We start from the raw sequence: 21,032 nt of genomic DNA on the forward strand, positions 1-21,032 counted from the left end.
CGGACTCGGCTATAAAAAGGAGGTCCCTTGTCATTGAGTTTAACATGGAATCGGGCAGCACTCAGTGATAAGGGAGAAGTTCACCAATGTGGTATCACAATGGACTGAATAGTCTAAGTGAGCCTGATACATCGGGCTGCCAACCAACCTAACCTAACCTTTCCCATCTCTCGCCAGTAGCCAAGACACTTGAGGCTCTACTCCTTTCCAGCCTTGGGTAGAATTTTCCAGTTGCCAACAATCAACACGGCAAAAATGTTCCATGTTCCCCATAAAAAAATTACATTTTGCTTTTGAAACATGGCCATCATATTCCTTCTCTGGTCATGGGCTGATCTTGGGCCGCCCTCCATGATATTATGCGTATTTGAGTCTCTCTTGGTGGTAGTACTTGATCTTTCCAACGTATCTAAAAGCGGTGTGGACTTTTTGTTTCTTCCGCAGCTTTTCAAGATTATGCTCTTCCGGAGATCTGATTGTGTTTCTCTTGGGATTGGGATGGATTTCACAATTTTTGTTCACCCTCATCAATTTTCATCGTTGTACTCCAGATTTCTTCCAGATTTCTTTTTTACCACGATAAAAGTTTCGCGACGTTATTATTGACTCTATCGGCCTTCCATCGTCTTTTATTTTTCATGTAGTTCATCCTTATCAACTGGGGACACGCATAGTAGATGACTGACAATTTTTCTATCCTAGCACCCTTAAAGGGTGATACGGTCAAAATTTTGTCAATATAAACTTGACGTATTTCTTTCAATTTTGCATTTAAAAAACCTGAACGCCCCTCATTTTGAAGGTGTGTGTATGTAGAAAGTTGGAATTCACTCTTCAGTTGTCAAAATGCCGTCCAAGCAAGAACAGCAGCGTATCAAAATTTTGCTCACGCATCGCGAAAATCCGAGCTACTCGCACGCAAAGCTTGCAAAATCGCCAAATCAACCGTTACAAATGTAATTAAAGTGTTTGGGGAACGTTTGTCGACAGCCAGGAAGTCTGGATCGGGGGGAAATCGAAAACCGGAAGCCGCTGAGACGACAAAGATATTTGACGGTAGTTTCAAGCGAAACCCTAACCTCTCTCCGAGATGCCGCAAATAAGCTGGGTGTATCGTCTACAACCGTGCATCGAGCCAAAAAACGAGCCGGACTATCGACTTACAAGAAGGTAGTGACTCTAAATCGCGATGATAAACAAAATACGACGGCCAAAGCGTGATCCCGGAGGCTGTACACGACGATGCTGACGAAGTTTGACTGCGTGGTAATGGACGACGAAACCTACGTCAAAGCCGACTACAAGCAGCTTCCGGGACAGGAGTTTTATACGGCAAAAGGAAGGGGAAAGTTAGCTGATATTTTCAAGCACATAAAACTGTCAAAGTTCGCAAAGAAATATCTGGTTTGGCAAGCCATCTGTACCTGTGGCTTGAAAAGCAGCATTTTCATAGCTTCCGGGACTGTCAACCAAGAAATTTACGTGAAAGCGTGTTTGAATATTCGTCTGCTGCCTTTCCTGAAGAAACACGGTTGTTCCGTACTGTTTTGGCCGGATTTGGCATCTTGCCATTGCGGTAAAAAGGCCATGGGGTGGTACGCCGCCAACAACGTGCAGGTGGTTCCCAAGGACAAGAACCCTCCCAACACGCCAGAGCTCCGCCCAATTGAGAAATACTGGGCTATTGTCAAGCGAAATCTAAAGAAGACCAAAAAACTGCCAAGGACGAGCAGCAGTTCAAGGCAAACTGGCTTTCTGCGGCGAAGAAGGTGGACAAGATGGCTGTACAAAATCTGATGGCAGGTGTCAAGCGTGAGGCCCGGCAATTCGGTTTTGGAAAAGCGAAAGCCTAACTGAATATTTTTCCTGAATTTTATACTAATTGAAATTGAAAAAGAAATTTAATTTGATTTTTTAAATAAACGATTTCACCGATTGACACGCGTTTTCCCTTGATCAAATTTTGACCGTATCACCCTTTACGTTTCTAATGCCCATGTCGGTTTTGGAAAAGCGAAAGCCTAACTGAATATTTTTCCTGAATTTTATACTAATTGAAATTGAAAAAGAAATTTAATTTGATTTTTTAAATAAACGATTTCACCGATTGACACGCGTTTTCCCTTGATCAAATTTTGACCGTATCACCCTTTACGTTTCTAATGCCCATGTTCCCAAATCCACTTCCAGGTGAAAGTGAATCAATTCCACGATTTTCGTGTCCTACAATCCACTTTCACCGGAATTTTCGTGAAATCAATTCACTTGCAAAAGTCTTGGTGAAAGTTGAATTATGTCCGGTTAAAAACAGTACTCGCGTAAAAGATTTGAAATGTTTTATATATAGTACATGAGTTTTATTAGAACTGCGTCATTTTTAATTTTAAAAAAATAATTTTTTATAAGTCTATTGATTCCACTTATTTTGATTTCCGCCTTAGTGAATTTTTGGGTGATTTGTGTAACCCAGCTGGTTACAGAAAAGTTCAAAAACGAACGTGGAATTAAGAACACCAAATTTTCACGTTCGTGGATTTGACGTGAATAGTGGAAGTGGAATTGAAGTGGATATCGGAACATAGGTGTATGTTTCTATTATGAAGTTTAAATTTTCAACCTACATACATTCCCATAAGACAAAAATACATAAAACTTTATTTGAAATTTGTAAATTAATTTGTTTTCAAACAAAATGATTTTCTGCACCTCCTAATCATTGGCCACATCTCCAAAAGCCTCCTCAACCATTTGGGGGGCAGCAAAGCGTAATAAATAATAGGCAGAGCCATTTTTGTCATTTGTTCCAGACAATCGATTTCCAGACAAGGGTAAATGGCTCATATTGCTACCAGTACATTGATTATTGACATACAAATTACTGACAGTCATGCGAAGTTTTTTCAACAAATGAGGTAGCACATCTTGATTGCCCACAAATACCGAACCACAACCACCAAATTTTTGTGTAGCTCCAATTGTGTCCATTGTCTTATCCAAATCCTTATTTTCATAGACATAAACACTAAGAACAGGGCCCAAGATATCATCAATCATGAGACGATCCTTGGGATCTTCACATAACACAATTGTGGGTTCTATAAAATAGCCATGGGATTTATTAAAATTCCCTCCAGCTATGACTTGATTGCCTTTACTGCTCTTGGCATATTGCAAATATTTCACAACATCATCGAATAATTCGGCTCGTATAATGGCCGATGAAAAACTCTCCTCATCCGTGGGATCGGCAAATTTTATACAATTCACTCTAGTTTCCAGTAGAGAACGCATTTGAGACCACATGGACGAGGGAACATAAAGTCTGGCACAACAATTAGGTCTCTGTCCCGAATAACTATAGGCTGCTGTCATTGTGAGATTTACAACTTGCTCCAAATCAGCTGATTCATGTATGAAATGAAAACCTTTGCTATCACATTCACCCACAAGGCGGGGGAAACATTTATAGTTGACCAATTGAATGGCCAAATCATGCCATAAATCTCTCAGAGTATTCAAACGCCCAGCATAGTTAACCCCAGCCAGATGGGGTGATCGCACAACTGTGTCCAAAAAAAGACTATAATTGGAGGGTAAAAATTGTAAGGCTCCCGGGAGAACACCAGCTTCCATCATAGCTGTGAATACCAAGTGTGCTGAATGAACACAAGTTTTTGGTGGCCTCCAGAGAACGGTATTGCCCATTATCAAAGGACCCAAAGCCAAATTCGCCGCCCGCCATGTAGTATTCATGGGCCCAGTACAGGCCACAAATCCATCCAAAGGCCTGAGAACAAATGTGGGAACTAAACATTCGTGTGCAGTGGAGAATTTCAATTGTGACAATCTTTCCAAATATTTAGCCAAAGACTCGAGCATACGAATCAAACGACCAAAATCTCTTTCAGTTTCCGAACGAGTTTTAGCCTGGCCCAACATTATAGCAGCCATAAGATCAGTACTTCTCTCAGAAGTGGTTAGAATTTTTGCTGCTTTTCGAAAACATTCTGATCTGTATGCGATGTCAGTATTTGCCCATTCGTTTTGTTTCCCCAGAGCCTGTTCAATGGCCATTTGGATATGTTTCCTAGAGGCATTGTAATACTTTGCGGCTATCCGTTGATGATTATGAGGCATTTGGATATTCTGTTCATCACCCGAGTAAATAAATTCCTTACCAATGACAATTGGTACACTTGCATGTTGACTATAGATTTTCTTGAGGGCATTGTCTAATTGATTGCGATTGATTGTGAATCCTTCCAAGGAGGTAGAGGAAGAATAGCGGCGATACAGTCGCAACAATTGTTGCGAATTTAATTTTGATTTCATTCGTTACAATTTCGTTGGGGGACAATTATAAAAAATATTTAAAATAAAATTTGGCATAAACATGTCATATGCTTCAGGGTTGCCTACGGGGTCATATTTTTCGGAGCAAATCCAGCTTAGCTATATCACTAATTTTTTTGGATCATTAACGATTTAATTTTTAAAACGATATAACAAGAAACCGCTTAAGAGATCATTCGAGCACCAATAGATACAAAATGTTGACAAAATTTTCGAGAGAAATAAAATATTGACAACATTTTCTAGAGAAATAAAATATTGACAACACTTTCGAGAGAAATAAAACATTGACAACATTTTCTAGAGAAATAAAATTTTGACAACATTTTCTAGAGAAATAAAATATTGACAACATTTTCCATAGAACTAAAATTTTGACAAAATTTTCTAGAGAAATAAAATATTGACAACATTTTCCGTAGAAATAAAATTGTGACAAAATTTTCTATGGAAATAAAATTTTGGTAAAATGTTGTAGAGACATAAAAGTTTGACAAAATGTTCTATAGAAATAAAATTTTGACAAAATTTTCTATAGAAATATATTTTTTATTAAATTTTCTTTAGAAATAAAATTTTGACAAAATTTTCTAGAAATATGAAATGTTGACAAAATTTTCTAGAGGAATAAAATTTTGACGAAATTGTCTATATAAATAAAATTTGGACAAAATTTTCTATAGAAATAAAATGTTGACATTTTTTCTATAGAAATTAAATTTTGACAAAATTTTCTATAGAAATTAAATTTTGACAAAATTTTCTAGAGAAATTAAATTTTGACAAAATTTTCTAGAGAAATAAAGTTTTGACAAAATTTTCTATAGTAATAAAATTTTGACAAAATTTTCTATAAAAATTAAATTTTGACAAAATTTTCTATAGAAATCAAATTTTGACAAACATTTTCTATAGAAATCAAATTTTGAGAAAATTTTCTATATAAATAAAATTTTGACAAAATGTTCTATATAATTAAAATTTTGACAACATTTTCTAGAGAAATAAAATTTTGACAACATTTTCTATTGAAATCAAATTTTGAGAAAATTTTCTATATAAATAAAATTTTGACAACATTTTCTAGAGAAATAAAATTTTGACAACATTTTCTATTGAAATAAAATGTTGACAAAATTTTCTATAGAAATCATTCGAGCATAAATAGCAATAAAATTTTGACAAAATTTTCTATATAAACAAAATTGTGACAAAATGTTCTATAGAAATAAAATTTTGACAAAATTTTCTATAGAAATAAAATTTTGACAAAATTTTCTATAGAAATAAAATTTTATTTGTTATTTGATTTCAGTTTTAAAACCATTGCGTTGACTAAACTGCAAGAGTAGCTTAACCAAGAGAGGAAAAGATACTCTTGTAGTTTAGTCAGCGCAATGGTTTTAAGGCTGAGATCAAAACAACAAATATGGTTGAAGTACAAACCAACAATAAACAAGTATATAAAGCAGTAAGTTCGGCCGGGCCGAATCATAAATACCCACCACCATGAATCAAATATTATAGTTTCCTGTGAAAATTTCAGGGGAATTTGGTGACAAGCAGATCAGTTCAACCAGTACACTTCCCCAAGATAAATTCAAAGATTTTACCTATGAAGACTAGATCAGATTCTGGATTTATAAGAACCATATTTGTTTGAGTTTTAGAGGAATCATAAACATCGTGTGCAAGTGTGCAAGAAAATGAAATGAAAATGAAATAACACCTTGATTTAAAATCTAACATCTGTAGATTTGTACACCCATTATTTAAATGATTACCAGAAGTAAAATATGGAAACTATTATTCAGTTTCAAGCAATTTTCATTATCAGTGAACATGGACCGATATTCACCATTTTCGGCACACCTCTTTATGTTCCTAAAATACTTCTAGATTTAAAATTTCATGTAAATTTGATAAAAACTATGGTTTCTAAAAGCCCAAGAAGTAAAATCGGGAGATCGGTCCATTTGGGAGATAAAACAAAACATGGACCAATACACGCCATTTTCGGCTTTCATATTTAAGGTCCTAAAATACTTCTAGATTTCTCATTTCAGGCAAATTGGATAAAAACTACGGATTCTAGAAGCCTAAAAAATAAAATCATTTCTTGCACACCTATTTCTATTCCTAAAAACCTCCAGATTTTCGATTTCAGGCAAAGTGGACAACAATTACAGTTTCTAGAAGCCCAAAAAGTAATATCGGGAGATCGGTCTATCTGATGGGTATATCAAAACATGGACCTATACTCACCATTTTCGGCATACCTTTTTATGGTCCTAATATACCTCTAGATTTCCAATTTGAGGCAAGTTGGATAAAAACTACGGTTTCTATAAGCCCAAGAATAAAATCTGGAGATCGGTCTATATGGGGGCTATACCAACACATGGTCCGATACTCATCATTTTCAGCACACCTCTTTAGGGTTTTAAAATACCTCTAGATTTCTAATTTCAGGCAAATTGGATAAAAACTACAGATTTTAGACGCCCAAGAAGTAAAAACTGGAGATCGGTCTATATGGGGGCTATACCAAAACATGGACCGATACTCACCATTTTCGGCAAACCTCTTTATTGTTCTAAAATACCTCTAGATTTCCAATTTCAGGCAAAAAACTACGGATTCTATAAGCCCAAGCCCCCAAATCGGGAGATCGGTCTATATGGGGGATATACCAAAACCTGGACCGATACTCACCATTTTTAGCACACCTCCTTATGGTCCTAAAATACCACTAGATTCCCAATTTCAGGCGAATTGGATAGAAACTATCGATTCTAGAAGCCCTAGAAATATAATCGGGAGATCGGTCTATATGGGGGCTATACCAAAACATAGACCGATACTCACCATTTTTGGCACACCTCTTTGTGGTCATAAAATACCTCTAGATTTCCAATTTCAGGCAAATTGGATAGAAACTAAGGTTTTTATAAGCCCAAGACCCGAAATCGGGAGGACAGTTTATATGGGGACTATATCAAAACTTGGACCGATATAGCCCATCTTCGAACTTGACCTGCCTGCAGACAAAAGAGGAGTTTGTGCGAAATTTCAGCACGATTTCTTTATTATTGAAGACTATAGCGTGATTACAACAGACAGACGGACATGTCTATATCGTCTTAGAATTTCTCCCTGATCAAGAATATATATACTTTATATAGTCAGAAATCGATATTTCGATGTGTTACAAACGGAATGACAAACTTATTACACCCCGTCACCATTCTATGGTGGTGGGTATAATAAAGTAAGATCGAATAAAATCAAATTTTCTAATAGCAATAAAATTTTGAAAAACCTTTTTATAGAAATAAAATTTAAAGAAATTTTTAAATAAAATTTTGACAGAATTTTCTATAGAAATAACATTTTGACAAAATTTTCTATAGAAATAACATGTAAAGAACTTCTTCTATAGAAACAAAATTTTAAGAAAATTTTCTATAGAAATACAATTTTGACAAAATTTTCTATAGAAATAAAACTTTGACAGAATTTTCTATAGAAATAAAATTTTGACAAAATTTTCAAGAGAAATAAAATGTTGGCAAAATTTTGTGAGAAATAACATTTTGACAAAATTTCCCATAGAAATAAAGTTTTGACAAAATTTTATATAGAAATAAAATTTGACAAAATTTTATATATAGAAATACAATTTTAACCATTTTTTTATAGAAATAGAAATTTGACAAAATTTTCAATAGAAGTAAATTTTTGACAAAATGTTCTATAGAAATAAAATATTGACAATTTGTTTCTATATAAATAAAATTTTGACAAAATTTTCTATAGTAATAAAATTTTGACAACATTTTCTATAAAAATAAAATTTTGACAAAATTTTCTATAGAAATAAAATTTTGACAAAATTTTCTATAGAAATAAAATTTTGACAAAATTTTTTATAGAAATAAAATTTTGACTAAATTTTCCATAGAAATCAAATTTTGACAAAAATTTATATTGAAATTAAATTTAACAAAATTATATATATAGAAATAAAATTTTAACAAATTGTTTTATAGAAATAGAAATTTGACAAAATTTTCAATAGAAGTAAATTTTTGACAAAATATTCTATAGTAATAAAATACTGACAATTTGTTTCTATAGAAATAAAGTCTTGACAAAATTTTCTATAGAAATAAAATTTTGACAAAGTTTTCTATAGAAATAAAATTTTGACAATAAATTTTTGACAATTTTTTCTACAGAAATAAAATGTTGACAAAACTTTCTATAGAAATAAAATTTTGACAACATTTTCTATAGAAAAAAAAATTTTTTGACAAAATTTTCAATAGAAGTAAATTTTTCACAAAATATTCTATAGAAATAAAATACTGACAATTTGTTTCTATAGAAATAAAATTTTGACAAAATTTTCTATAGAAATAGAATGTTGACAACATTTTCTATAGAAATAAAGTCTTGACAAAATTTTCTATAGAAATAAAATTTTGACAAAGTTTTCAATAGAAGTAAATTTTTGACAAAATGTTCTATAGAAACAAAATTTTGACATCATTTTCTCTAAAAATAAAATTTTGACAAAATTTTCTATAGAAATAAAATTTTGGCAAAGTTTTCTATAGAAACAAAATTTTGACAAAATTTTCTACAGAAATAAAAATTTGACGAAGCTTTCTATAGAAATAAAATTTTTACAACATTTTCTATAGAAATAAAATTTTAACAAAATTTTCTTGCCATTTCCACGGTTGCCATTCGTGCCAAAAAATAGTTTACTAAAGTTTTTAGGAAGTTTATCACAATCTACCAAAAAACTATTTTTTTTTTTTGTAATTAAAAACAAAATTTTGAAATCTACCAAAACATACGGTGGAAACAAAAACTTAGCTTGATAATGAGTTTGCGGACGCTGCCCCAGGGAAATCAACAATAATTGATTGGTATGCAAAATTCAAGCGTGGTGAAATGAGCACGGAGGACGGTGAACGCAGTGGACGCCCGAAAGAGATGGTTACCGACGAAAACATCAAAAAAAAAATCCACAAAATGATTTTGAATGACCCTAAAATGAAGTTGATCGAGATAGCAGAGGCCTTAAAGATACCAAAGGAACGTGTTGGTCATATCATTCATCAATATTTGGATATGCGGAAGCTCTGTGCAAAATGGGTGCCGCGAAATGGGTGACCAAAAACAACAACGTGTTGATGATTCTGAGCGGGGTTTGCAGCTGTTAACTCGTAATACACCCGAGTTTTTCCTTCGATATGTGACAATGCATGAAACATGGCTCCATCACTACACTCCTGAATCCAATCGACAGTCGGCTGAGTGGACAGCGACCGGTGAACCGTCTCCGAAGCGTGGAAAGACTCAAAAGTTCGCTGGTAAAGTAATGGCCTCTGTTTTTTGGGATGCGCATGGAATAATTTTTATCGATTATCTTGAGAAGGGAAAAACCATCAACAGTGACAATTATATGGAGTTATTGGAGCATTTGAAGGTCGAAATCGCGACAAAACGGCCCCATATGAAGAAGAAAAAAGTGTTGTTCCACCAAGACAACGCACCGTGCCACAAGTCATTAAGAACGATGGCAAAAATTCATGAATTGGACTTCGACTTGCTTCCCCACCCACCGTATTCTCCAGATCTGGCGCCCAGCGACTTTTTCTTGTTCTAAGACCTCAAAAGGATGCTCGCAGGAAAAAAATTTGGCTGCAATGAAGAGGTGATCGCCGAAACTGAGGCCTATTTTGAGGCAAAACCGAAGGAGTACTACCAAAATGGTATCAAAAAATTGGAAGGTCGTTATAATCGTTGTATCGCTATTGAAGGGAACTATGTTGAATAATAAAAAGGAATTTTGACAAAAAAATGTGTTTTTCTTTGTTAGACCGTCCAACCTGTTAAAGCAAGCAAATTTGAACTTTCTTTTAAGTCTTCTTTATTTTAAAGAAATTTGTATCTAAATTGCGAATTGTGTATCCTGAAATTTAGATTGTTCGTCAATATATGTTTTAGTGTAGCTATATTAATTAAAACCTTCAATTTTGTTGGAAAACCCCAATTTCTTTTACTACATGCACAAGAATTTCATTTGACTAAAATTTCATTCAGCGGCCAAGTCCTTTGTCTTTGTCTGCAACACGTATAATGCCAACGTATATACAAATTCTAAATCAACTGTATCTGACATCCTATGGATACACTGAACCTAATTAAATATGAGCTACTCTATTGCCAATAGCCATCGGCGCCCATCCACCCACACAGCCCCATTTTCAATATAATTCCATCCATTGAATGACCATATAAATGTCAATTCACATTTATCCAGTGACACTGATAATGAATCATGTATGCAATTCAATATTTACGTCTCCACTGTCATTAAGTAACCGATTGAGAAGAGGCAACGAAAAGGAGGAACAGCAGTGAGTGCAATGCTCCTCTAGCATCAGTTCAGAATAGGTCACCATTTGAAATTCCCCCATGAGCATCAGTTGAGTGTTTGCAATTTGTAACCTCATTTAATATGGCTGCAATCTTTCTAACAATTTTCCAAATTGAACCGTCTGCGAGAAGGGCAAATGTACGATATTGGAATGTACATTACGCTGACATGAACATTTCTCTTTGGGAGTATTGCACCACCAGTGGCCAACAGAATTGCACTTAAGAAAATTGCCAAGAAAATAAAAATGTCTGTGTAGGTGTGAGCATATCGGAAATCGTTCATTAGGGAAAAATCCATTGCTTGGCAAAAGGAATAACTTTTGTTTTGTTAGATTAGGTGAATTGTTATTGAATTGAAAACACTATATAGACGAACAGGGTGGCTGATATGTAATGAAGGCAACTTTTTTCTTTCCAGTCTAACTTATTTGTGTATTTGTGAGCTCTTGCAATTGTAATTTCAATGGCTTTAGTCGAAGCCAATTCTTCAATATGTGTGACATCCGTTCTCGCGGTACATTCAGTCCCCGAGCAAGTTTTCTATGAGATCTTATGGTAGGATAAGGCGTTAAGCTTTTTTGGAGGTTATATGTATTTAGAACGTTTTGACATTTGTATTATTTCCAGCAACGTAAAAGTCATCTAGTCTAAAAAATCTAATTAAATCGTGAACATTTTTGTGCGATTACTTTTTACAAATTCAAGGTGGATAAATTCCACATCGGTGAGCTTAATTATACTTTTAACGATAAGGCTCCGTCAAGGACTGATAGTATGGTGAATTCAACCGATGTTCTATTTCACTCCAAGACGAATTTCGTGAAGGTTGGCCAAAGTCCGTTGTTGTTCCGGAAACTATTGATGCTTTGCGTGATATAGCAAGATCTTCGTGACATATCATGAGGTTGACATTCTATATTGTGTGAACATTTTACTGTAAAAAAAAATCGTTCGCCTTGTGCGATCCCATACAATTTGTCTGTCGCTCAAAAAGAGGCTTATGTCATTGGTCGAATGAAATGCTCGATGCTTCGAAACACGTCTATAACATCGTAACCAGTGATGAATCGTGAATGTGCGCTTATTATGAGCCCGAAAATAAAATTCAGTCGGTTGAGATGAACCAAATTCAACAAAATATGTTCGCGCCCGAAACACTTCAAAGCAAATGATCGCCTGTTTCTTTCGGAAGAAGTGAACGTATTGCAACCACTAGAACAAATTAGAACCGTCAATGTATACAACTATTTAGTTTCCAGTTGTCTTCCAGGAAATCGCCGATGACAGATAACCACGGTTGCCATTCGTGTCAAAAATAATTTAACAAAATTTTTATTTTTTATTTCTACAGAAAAGTTTTATTTCTATAGAAAATTCTGTCAAAATTTTATTTTTATAGAAATTTTTGTCAAAATTTTACTTCTATAGAAAATATTTTCAAAATTTTATTTCTATGGAAAATTTTGTCAAAATTTTACTTCCATAGAAAATTTTCTCAAAATTTTATTTCTATAGAAAATTTTGTCAAAATTTTATTTCTATAGAAATTTTGTTAAAATTTTAATTCTATAGAAAATTTTGTAAAATTTTTTTTCTATAGACAATTATGTCAAAATTTTATTTTTATAGAAAATTTTGTCAACATTTTATTTCAACAGAATTTTTTTTTTAAATTTTATTTCCATAGAAAATTTTGTAAAAATTTTATTTTTATAGAAAATTTTGTCAACATTTTATTTCTATAGAAAATTTTGTCAAAATTTTACTTATCTAGAAAATTTTGTCAAATTTTATTTCTATGGAAAATTTTGTCAACATTTTATTTCTACAGAATTTTTATTTTTTAATTTTATTTCCATAGCAAATTCTGTCAAAATTTTATCACTATAGAAAATTTTTTCAAAGTTTTATTTTTATAGAAAATTTTGTCAAAATTTTATCACTATAGAAAATTTTTTTAAAGTTTTATTGCTATAGAAAATTTTTTCAAAATTTTATTTCTATAGAAAATTTTGTCAAAATTTTATTTCTATATAAAATTTTGTCAAAATTTTATTTCTATATAAAATTTTGTCAAAATTTTATTTCTATAGAAAATTTTGTCAAAATTTTAATTCTTTAGAAAATTTTGTCAACATTTTATTTCTATAGAAAGGTTTTTAAAAATTTTATTTCTATAGAAAATTCTGTCCAAATTGTATTTCTATAGAAAATTGTGTCAAAATTTGATGTCCATAGAAAATTTTCTTAAAATTTTTTTTCTATAGATAATTTTCTTAAAATTTTATTTTTATAGAAAGTTTTGTTAAAACTTTATTTCATTCGTGTTTTGTTTTTTATTATTGGTTTCTACTTCAATCATATTTGTTGTTTTGATCTCAGCTTTAAAACCATTGTGTTGACCAAACTACAAGAGTAGCTTGACCAACAGAGGCAAAGCCTATAGACTGCTAGATGGTTGGATGGACGCACGTTTCGGAATTACCGCATTCCTCATCAGCTTCCTCTACTTGCAGCAAAACTATTAACCAATTATCAGAATAAATTCAGGCAGTTCACTAAACCCAAAGTGAACCATATTTGAACCCTCCGAAAAAAGGTTTATGATAGCCGGTTTATGCCGACATAAATGCATACAAACATCTCTCTTTTCCTGTGCCACCATCAAACATTCGATTTGAGTGCAGTTGGCTGGGTTTATTTGAGCGTGCTTCCTCTTCATTCGTGTTTTGTTTTTTATTGGTGGTTTCTCCTTCAATCATATTTGTTGTTTTGATCTCAGCTTTAAAACCATATAGTTGACTAAACTACAAGAGTAGCTTAACCAACAGAATTTTCTATAGAAAATTTTGTCAAATTTTTATTTCTATAGAAAATTTTGTCAAAATTTTTTTTCTATAGAAAATTTTGTCAAAATTATGTCTCTATAGAAAATTTTTGTCAAAATTTTATTAATATAGAAAATTTTGTCAAAATTTTATTTCTATAGAATATTTTGTCAAAATTTTATTTCTATAGAAAATTTTGTCAAAATTTTATTAATATAGAGAATTTTGTCAAAATTTTATTTCTATAAGAAATTTTGTCAAAATGTTATTTCCATAGAAAATTTTGTCAAAATTATATCTCTATAGAAAATTTTGTCAAAATTTTATTGCTATACAAAATTTTTTCAAAATTTTATTTCTATAGAAAATTTTGTCAAAATTTTATTTCTATAGAAACTTTTGTCAAAATTTTATTTCTATAGAATATTTTGTCCAAATTTTATTTCTATAGAAAATGTTGTCAAAATTTTATTTCTATAGAAAGGTTTTTTCACAATTTTATTGCTATACAAAATTCTGTCAAAATTTTATTTCTATAAAAAATTTGGCCAAAATTGTATTTCTATAGAAACTTTTGTCAAAATTTTATTTCTATAGAATATTTTGTCAAAATTTTAGTTCTATAGAAAATTTTGTCAAAATTTTATTTCTATAGAAAATATTGTCAAAATTTTATTAATATAGAAAATTTTGTCAAAATTTTATTAATATAGAAAATTTTGTCAAAATTTTATTTCTATAGGAAATTTTGTCAAAATTTTATTTCCATAGAAAATTTTGTCAAAATTGTATCTCTATAGAAAATTTTGTCAAAATTTTATTAATATAGAAAATTTTGTCAAAATTTTATTTCTATAGGAAATTTTGTCAAAATTTTATTTTCATAGAAACTTTTGTCAAAATTTTATTTCTATAGAAAATTTTGTCAAAATTTTATTTCTATAGAAAGGTTTTTTCACAATTTTATTTCTATAGAAAATTTTGTCGAAATTTTATTTCTATCGAAACTTTTGTCAAAATTTTATTTCTATAGAAAATTTTGTCAAAATTTTATTTCTATAGAAAATTTTGTCAAAATTTTATTTCTATAGAAAATTTTGTCAAAATTTTATTTCTACAGAAAATTTTGTCAAAATTTTATTGCTATTGAAAATGATGTCAAAATTTTATTTCTATGGAAAATTTTGTCAAAATTTTCCTTCTATAGAAAGGTTTTTAAAAATTATTTCTATAGAAAATTTGTCAAAATTTTATTTCTATAGAGAGGTTTTTAAAAATTATTTCTATAGAAAATTTTGTCAAAATTGTATTTCCATAGAAAATTTTGTCAAAATTTTATTTCTATAGAAAATGTTGTCAAAATTTTATTTCTATAGAAAATTTTGTCAAAAATTTATTTCTATAGAAAATTCAGTTAAAAATTTTTTGCTATAGAGATAAAACTTTGTCAAAATTTTATTTCTATAGAATATTTTGTCAAAATTTTATTTCTATAGAAAATTTTGTCAAAATTTTATTTCTATAGAAATGTTTTTTCACAATTTTATTGCTATAAAAAATTTTGTCAAAATTGTATTTCTATAGAAAATTTTGTCAAAATTGTATTTCTATAGAAACTTTTGTCAAAATTTTATTTCTATAGAATAATTTGTCAAAATTTTATTTCTATAGAAAATTTTGTGAAAATTTTAGTTCTATAGAAAATTGTGTCAAAACTTTATTTCTATAGAAAATTTTGTCAAAATTTTATTTCGTTAGAAAATTTTGTCAAAATTTTATTAATATAGAAAGTTTTGTCAAAATTTTATTTCTATGGAAAATTTTCTCAAAATTTTATTTATATAGAAAGGGTTTCAAAGTTTTATTGCCTTTAGAAATTTTGATTTATTCGATCTTACTTTTTTATTAAATAGAAAATAATTGTTCAAACTTGAGATCGTTTTTTTAAGATGTGCATATTGGAGTAAAAGATTGTTTATAGTATTTTTGAATAATGGAAGTTGAAGTGCCTGTTTTAACTGGATATTTAAATGTACCTACACAATCAGGATTTGTTTTTTCAAAAAAGATCTACTTCTGATGAAGCAATTCAGCGTAATTGCGAAATATTGAAGAATAAAAGGAACTAATACATACGAAAAAACGATCTCAAGCTTGAATAATTATTTTCTCTTTAATTTTAATGCTATTAAATTTTTTCAAAATGTTATTTCTATAGAAATTTTTCTTAAAATTTTATTTCTATGAAAATTTCTCAAAACTTTATTTCTATAGCAAATTATGTCAAGAGTTTCTTTCTATAGAAAATTTTCTCAAAATTTTATTGCTATAAAAATTTTTCTAAAAATTTTATGTCGAAATAAAAATTTTCTGGAGGTCTTTAGAAAATTGTATTTCTATAGAAGATTTTCCCAAAATTTTGTTTCTATAGCTAATTTCAATATTGTATTTCTATTGCAAATTTTTGCAAAACTTTATTTCTATAGCATATTTTCTCAAAATTTTATTTCTATAATTTTTTTTTTTTCGTAAAGCACATGTTTTGATAATTTTATTCGTATAGAATATTTTGTCAAAATTTTATTCTTGTAGAAATTTTCCTCAAAAAACATTAAGAAATCTACCAATGTACCAAACCATTGTTGCTAGAATTCTACCAACTGTGGCAACCGTGCCGATAACTCTTCACCACGATAATGCGAGCTCATAAGCAACTGCATTTTTGAGCACTCAAAACATCGATTTGATGGGTCATCCGCCGTATAGTCTTGACTTGGTACCGAATGACTGAATTATTATTCCCTTACGTAAAAAATAAAATGAGCGGCCAACGTTTTTCTATACCTGAAGAAGCGGTTGATGCGTTCAGAATGCATGTTTTGGAGATACCTCAGTCAGAGGGGCAAAATTGCTTCGAAAATTGGTTCAAATGAATGCAAAATTGTTTAGATTTAATAGAGAATATTTTGAAAAACAATAAAGCTATTTTCGATTATTAATATTTATTTTTGTACTCTAATCACCAAACACGAACGTGGGTTTAGATCAAATCTGGCTTTCAATTTTCGGATCATTCCTTGTATTGTTCCGTTTCTTATAATCGACTTTCTTGGACGCAATGCAACACTATATTAGACGCGATGCAACACGGTATGAGAAACAAAATGTATTCACATTTAATTGATATAGTGATCTAACGATAGCCACTTGTGAGTCTCCAGACAAATATAAAGTAATCAGAGATTCACGTTTGAATTCAATCACGAATAACTTTATTTCTTCAATATAAAATAGATCAAAATGCTTTTGTAAGCTTGTAAACAATAAAATAAACTGTTACTGGAATAAATTTGTCAGACGATTGGTTTGATCGATTTTTTTCAATGTTGAATTCTGAACCTATAACAGCATTTTATTAATTTATAGCTAAGGTGCTACATCTCCTCCCCCTCCTGACTGTTGTTCTGAGGAAACTTTCGTCAGTATAAACTTTTTTAGTCAATGAGGTATCACAATGAAATACTTTATAAGAGGTTGCCCCTTATAATCTATCCTAGTCAAGTTCATTAATAAATTTCATTATTAGAAGTTTTAGTATTCTACAAAAAATTAATTTACCAACTATTTAATGATTGAAGAACCTCAAAGTGACTGGCACAATCCATAAGGACATCAATGTTGTTCAACTATCATTCCTCCATTGATACCATATGCATGTTCACATACACTTTTTTGCGTATACTAATGAACTTTGGTAGCAGCCAAAAATTAGAAGCTAAATGCAAAATAATTCCTGCAATTTGTGCGCATTCACAATAACAATCAAGTCTCAAATCTTTTGTTGTTGGGGTACGTTTTTCGCCACGCTTGAATTATTTAGAACAACTGACATTTAATATTCCCGACAATAGCCTTTTAAGCATTGGAAGGTATGAACAAACGTACACATAAATTGATTAAACACAAAAACTCTAAACATGCGTCGTCAGTTTCATAAGTGATGGGGCAATGATATGGGTTTCCATATTAGAATGGGTCGATTTGGTAAGTAAAAATTTAACGAAATTTTATTAGAGCAATAAAAAAAAAACAAATATTATTAATCATCGAAAGTCGCTTCACTGTTTTTCAAAATATTCTCTATTTAGATATATACACTTTTGTATGATTTTCTAGCAATTGTCGAAGTACTTTTGCCACTCTGATAGAATTACATATCTTCAAAAAAGGAATTCTGAACACATAAAGCGCTTCTTCGTGTGTCCCACCATCGAACGATGTTTGCTTTTGAACTCATACACGTAAATCCTTGATACAGCACCGGTAACAATATTATGGATGTGTTTCGAAACACCGCGGTCGTATATTTCGAGATTTACTCTCGACCTCGACCATTTTTTTATACGCTCCACCATAGGATGGGGGTATATTAACTTTGTCATTCCGTTTGTAACACATCGAAATATTGCTCTATATATATTCTGGGTCGTGGTGAAATTCTGAGTCGATCTATGTCCGTCCGTACGTCCGTCTGTTGAAATCACGCTAACTTCCGAAGGAAACAAGCTATCGACTTGAAACTTGGCACATGTAGTTGCTATTGATGTAGGTCGGATGGTATTGCAAATGGGTCATTTCGGTCCACTGTTACGTGTAGCCACCATATAAAGGGACCCTCAGATTTGGCTTGTGGAGCCTCTAACAGAACCATATTTCATCCGATCCGGCTGAAATTTGGTACATGGTGTTGGTATATGGTCTCTAACAACCACGCAAAAAATGGTCCACATCGGTCCATAATTATATATAGCCCCCATATAAACCGATCCCCAGATTTGGCTTGCGGAGCCTCAGAGAGAAGCAAATTTCATACGATCCGCCTGAAATTTGGTACATCATGTTGGTATATGGTCTCTAATAACCATGCAAAAACTGGTCCACATCGGTTCATAATTATATATAGCCCCCATATAAACCGATCCCCAGATTTGGCTTGCGAAGTCTCTAAGAGAAGCAAATTTCATCCAATCCGGTTGTAATTTGGAATATGGTGCTGGTATATGATATTTAACAACCGTGCCAGAATTGATTCATATCGGTCCATAATTATATATAGCCCCCATATAAACCGTTCTCCAGATTTAACCCCCGGAGCCTCTTGGAGGAGCAAAATTCATTCATATATGGCCGCTAACAACCATACTAAAATTGGTCCATATATAGCCGACCTCCAATCACACAAAAATTGCTCCATATCTGTTCATAATCATGGTTGCCACTCGAGCCAAAAATAATCTACCAACATTTTATTTCTATAGAAAATTTAGTCAAAATTTTATTTCTATAGAAAATTTTGTCCAAATTTTATTTCTGTGGAAGATTTTGTCAAAATTTTATTTCTATAGAAAATTTTGTTAAAGCTTTATTTCTATAGAAATTTTTTGTTAAAATTTTATTTCTATAGAAGATTTTGTCAAAATTTTATTTCTAGAGAAAATTTTCTCAAAATTTTATTTCTATAGAAAATAGAAAATTTTGTTAAAATTTTATTAATCATGGTTGCCACTCGAGCCAAACATAATCTACCAAAATTTTATTGCTATAGAAAATTTTGTCAAAATTTTCCTAATTAAGATGGATATTATTTCAACTATTGAAATCTGCACTATAATTATAAGACATTGTCTTGCTGTGTAGAAATATACAAATAAATAAATAAATAAAAATTTTATTTCTATAGAAAATTTTGTCAAAATTTTATTTCTATGGAAGATTTTGTCAAAATTATATTGCTATAGAAAATTTTGTCAAAATTTTATTTCTATAGAATATTTTGTCAAAATTTTATTTCTATGGAAGATTTTGTCAAAATTTTATTTTTATAGAAAATGTTGTCAAAATTGTATTTCTACAGAAAATTTTGTTAAAATTTTATTTCTGTAGAAAATTTTGTCAAATTGTATGTCTATAGAAAATTTTGTCAAACTGAATTATATACGCATTTGATCGATCTTTATACCCTTCACCATACTGTGGTACAGGGTATAATAAGTTTGTGCATTTGTATGTAACGCCAAGAAGAAGTAATCATAGACCAACCTGTTAGTATACGGATCGGCTTAGAATTAAATTCTGAGTCGATTTAGCGATGTCCGTCTGTCTGGTCGTCCGTCTGTCTGTTCATGTATTTTTGTGCGCAAAGTACAGGTCGCAGTTTAAGTCCGATTGTCCTCAAATTTGACATAGGGTCGTTTTTTGGGACAAAGACAATCGCTATTGATTTTGGAAAAAATCGGTTCAGATTTATATATAGCTGTCATATATATTTATCACCTATCTGGTCATAATTGGCGTGTTTATCAACCGATGTTCTTCAAATTCCGTACATCCGAATATCATATGAGTCTCAAAAAACTTGTAGAATATCAGCCAAATCGGTTCAGATTTAGATATAGCTCCCATATATATCTTTCGTCCGATTTAGACTCATATGGCAACAGAGGCCAAAGTTTACTACCGATTTTCGTGGAATTTTGCACAGACAGTAGAATTAACAATCTACCAATGCTTGCTAAATTTGATGGAAATCGGTTCAGATTTAGATATAGCTCACATATATAGCTTTCATCCGATTTGCACTTATATGGCCTCAAAAACTAGTGTTTTGCCCTGACTTGCTTCAAATTTTGCATGAGAGGTACGTTTAACGGTGTCGTTATGTTTGCCAAATTTGGTTAAAATCGGTTCATATTTAGATGTAGCTCCCATATATATCTTTCCTCCGATTTGGACTTATATGGCCTCAAAAGCCCGAGTTTTGCCCTGAATTGCTTCACATTTGGCACAAGGAGTACGTTTAATAGTATCGGTAAGTGTGTCAAATTTGGTTGAAATCGGTTCAGATTTAGATATAGCTCCCATATATATCTTTCGCCCGATTTACACTCATATGATCACGGAGGCTATAGTTATACTCCATTTACGTGAAATTTTGCAGAGATTGCAGAATTATTATTCAAAATATTATTAGAAATATTATTCTAACTATGCATGTCAAATTTAGTCACAATCGGTTCAAATTATATATAGCTCCCATATATACGTGCACCAGAGTTGGGGAAATATGGTAGACTGTTTCATATTTTAGACCCATTTTCAATGAGATTTTCCTCCAATTGACTGGATAGTTTCCACAGAGAATATATTTAATATGATATTTAAGTATGCCATGTTTGATCGTATTTGGTTCAGATTTAGATAAAGCCTCTATATATTCGTTTTTCCGGTTTATACAAATATGGCCAAAATCCCCACACATGACACAAAATTCTATGATGATTTCCCCATATCTTAGTCATATCCTAAACACTGTAATGCCAGAATTTCCACAGA

At 31.2% G+C, this 21,032-nt stretch overlaps 1 pseudogene; it reads right to left on the minus strand.

Moving 5' to 3' along the window:
- Positions 1-2,709: 2,709 nt before the first annotated feature.
- On the minus strand, positions 2,710-4,332 carry LOC142235073 (delta-1-pyrroline-5-carboxylate dehydrogenase, mitochondrial pseudogene; annotated as a pseudogene).
- Between the last annotated feature and the right edge of the window lie 16,700 nt (positions 4,333-21,032).

The sequence above is a fragment of the Haematobia irritans genome, chromosome 1, assembly GCF_050003625.1.
Source record: "Haematobia irritans isolate KBUSLIRL chromosome 1, ASM5000362v1, whole genome shotgun sequence".
Classification (NCBI taxonomy): Eukaryota; Metazoa; Arthropoda; class Insecta; order Diptera; family Muscidae; genus Haematobia; species Haematobia irritans.